The 3,487-nt window shown below is 49.6% G+C and overlaps 1 long non-coding RNA gene across 1 annotated transcript; it reads left to right on the top strand.

Annotated features, from left to right (window-relative positions):
- Positions 1 to 1,338: 1,338 nt before the first annotated feature.
- Positions 1,339 to 2,593, top strand: LOC131926555 (uncharacterized). Its single transcript, XR_009383514.1, has 3 exons — positions 1,339 to 1,517; positions 1,646 to 1,745; positions 1,997 to 2,593. It is a non-coding gene; the product is annotated as an uncharacterized LOC131926555 (long non-coding RNA).
- Positions 2,594 to 3,487: the final 894 nt, after the last annotated feature.

Below are 3,487 nucleotides of genomic sequence, written 5' to 3'. Positions count from 1 at the left end.
ACTCGTCACTCTGGAACTGTAAGGCCAAATAAACTATGTTTTCTGTAAGTTGCCGTGGTTATGGTGTTTATTACAGCCACCGAAAACTAACCAATACAATATTCAGAAGAACTGAAACTACATCTAAACAAAAATATCTCTACATAAGCCCATTGCAAAATTATTCATGCATGTCAAGAAAACGAAAAACTCAAGGGCTCATGAAGTGATGCGTAGATAAATATATATTGCTTTGTCTTGGAATGAACACCGGCATCCCTACTAGCATGGTAGGGATGAATCTGTGGACACATGCTGGGGAAAGAAGCCAGCAGCAAAAGAATTACCTGGACATGTACACACACACACACACACACACACACACACACACACACACAAAATGGTTTCAAACATAAAACTATTTAGAAGTTACTAGAAGTTGAGCGGAAAGGAGACTATATACCTGATGTGAATAGGGTTTCATTTGAGGATGATGGAAAATTCTGGAATCAGTGCTGAGGATAGAACAATCTGTGAAGGTTGAAAAGCCTCTGCATTTTATGTGAGTTATTTAAAAAAAGAAAGAAAGAAAGAAAGAAAGAAAGAAAGAAAGAAAGAAAGAAAGAAAGAAAGAAAGAAAGAAAGAAGGAGGGAAAGAAAGAAAGAAAGAACAAAAGAAAGAAAGAAAGCGAGGCTCAAATGCAGTGGTGCATTTGAATATTTGTGGACACAGTCTTTCCAAAACCAGAAAAGAGCACAAGTAAAATTAGCTTATGAGTGTCCTCTGACTGCGGTCTCAAATACTCCTCATTGGCCAAAGACACACACCTCTACTCAGCGGCCAGCTCCCATCGGCTGGAAAAGGGGTCCCTCAGGCACCACAGCAGGGGCAGGAGGAAGTGGGAGCTGACCATGCCTCCAGTGAGAGGGCTTGTTCAGGCACATCTGTCTAGAGAGAACGGCCTGTGGTTAGCTCTGGTCAGTGCGAGCACGGGACAGCCTGTCTTGCAGCAGCGTCCCCAGCTTCAGAGTGACCTCAGGGAGCATGCCTCCGTGAATGCATTTTTTCCTTGGCAGAATGGAAGTGGGACCCCGGGGTAACTAGTGTCCGTGACTGAGAGACTTTCAAGGGGTCTGCGCCTTCTGGAGCCACTCCGGACAGCCCTGTGTTTTGGGCGGCTTCCACTCCTTTTGTGGTCCCACGTGCCAGCTTTCTGGTGGGCAGATGTTTGTTTCCTAGGGCCCAGGAAGGACTAACTCCAAGTCCCTGGGACATTCTAGAACTCCAGAGCGGACAGGGAGTAAGAGGCCTCTGATTGGAGGAGCCGCTCTGATGGGCGTGGCCGAGGGTTGGGCTAACGGCCGGAGGAGAGCAGTTGGCAGTTATTTTGCAGTAGACTTTTCTCAGGGATGAAGGCAAGCTGGCCTCTAGCTGATCAGCTGGTTGGTGAGGACTCTGCAGGAAGATAGGGACCATTGTCAAGATAGAAGGACGCCCACAAGGTCCAGGTTGAGACCCGGAGGCCCCGAGCGAGCGAGTGAGCATCCCATTTGCTTAGCGGTGGTTACCAGGAAGTGACTCTGGCCCACAGTCTGTGTGACTGTACTTACATGCTGGAGCAGCTCCCCGGCAGATCTCCACTATGCTTCTCCTTTGTCTTTGCAGTTCTTCTGTCCTACCCAGAAAGGCACCCTCCTATTCGGGGAGAGCTGTAAGCAGATGGCCTGGACCCTCTCCAGACCTGCCACCTCTTCAATGTGGGCAAGTGCTTCCCCCCTCAGCCCCCTTAACTCTGGTCCCGTCCTCCTGGGGTGGGTGGGTGGGTGGGTGAGGTAGTCAGGAGAGCTGTGGAGTCAGCCGCGGGCTTCCCTGGAAGCGTGGGGTCAGGAAGAGCATGTCCACTTGCCTGAGCAGTGTGAGGGTGGTGGTGATGTTTGTGGGACACACACTTCCGGTTACTTGATGCCTTCTTTGCTTTTCCATGTGTTATCTCATGGATTTTACTTTCACAGGCAGAAAGTTTGTGCTCATCATCACCAGTCGAGCTATAACAAAGAGCATGGAGGCGGACCCTGGATTCACGGTGCCACTTTCTAGCAACTGAGAGGCCAACCTCAAGGGATCACTCACCTCTGAGATGAGCTGATACTTTCACAGCTTGGCGGAGCCCCAGCTATCCAAAAGAAGATCTGTTAGGATGATTATAGCTTTGATTCTTCCCATTCGCCCTCATTCCTCACTCCAGTCCTCTGCCTTAGTAAGAGGAAAGAAAGCTCAGCCCTCAGAGGCTGTGTTCTTTGGAAGGACTGTCGACAAGTTAGCTCTTTTGCAGCTGTGAGGAGGAGGCTGGGGCTGGCGGGAATTCTGCCCCTGGCTCTTTGTCCAGAGTTCAGCTTTGTCACAGAGGTTTTCCCATTTACCATCAACATTGAAACTTTCGTCTTCACCTGGGCCTAGTCTCCCTGTTTTGTGCACTATTCTGTTCCTCCAAACTGCTCTCCCTGTGAAGAAGGCCTATGGGATGCAGGAAGCCTGGCCAGCCACCCAGGCCCTTATAAAGGCCCTCATGCCACAGGGGGGAGAAGAGAGACTTAATAAAGGCTTTAAAATGCTTTACTGTTCTGGCTTGGCTGATGCACTCACCGAGAAGAATTTCATTTCTATCTCTAACTGGGCCAAGGGGGTGTCCCTGGCCCATCCAAGTCCCTTTGAATGAGCCTTGTGTTTAGTAAGGAAGGATGTGATCCTGGCTGGCTCACTGGACATCTGGCCTGGTTTTCTCTGCACATTTAATTTGTGGTAGGGAAGACCCAATGAAACATTTTTCCCCCAGAGTGTCAGATGGTTGGGAAGGATGTGGGAGGGTAGAAGCAGTGATTCATGTGGAAGTCCTGTAATCTTACGAGTTATATATATAAAACTTGGTTCTTCTAGTCATTGAGAGAGATGTACTAGGGAACAGACTCCTAGTGGGAAGGTGGTGGTGGCCGATTACGGATGCTGTGAAGAGGAAGTTGGTGTCAAGTCCTCTGAATCTTCACTTGACGGAGTAGGACATGTATGGGCGGGAAGCTCAGCCCCAACATAAGCCTGAAGACCTGAGTTCGGATCCCCAGGACCCATATAAAAAACTGGGCCCAGGAGGCCTGGGGAGGTGGTTCAGGGTGTCAAACCAATGGGAAGACCAGAGTTCACATCCCTGGATGTCACATAAAGCAGGGTATGTGGAGACAGGAGAATCCTGGAAGCTCATGGACCAGTCAGTCTTGCGGTAGCAGCAATGAGACCTTGTCTTGATGGGGGAAGGTGAGGACCGTCAAGGGTGGTTGTCCTTAGACTGCCATGTGTGCAGTGTCAATACATGCCCACACTCAAACCACATACTGTACACACATTATCACAAAGATGGCCATGGAGGCATGCATCTGTAATCCAAGCACTGGGGGATGGAGACAGGAGGCTCCCTGGTACTCACTAGCCAGCTAGCCTTGCTAAACTGGTAAGCCT

Source organism: Peromyscus eremicus, chromosome 16_21 (assembly GCF_949786415.1).
Source record: "Peromyscus eremicus chromosome 16_21, PerEre_H2_v1, whole genome shotgun sequence".
NCBI classification, from domain to species: domain Eukaryota; kingdom Metazoa; phylum Chordata; class Mammalia; order Rodentia; family Cricetidae; genus Peromyscus; species Peromyscus eremicus.
The sequence above is the reverse complement of the archived record's forward strand: the minus strand, read 5'-3'. Positions and strand labels throughout refer to the sequence as shown.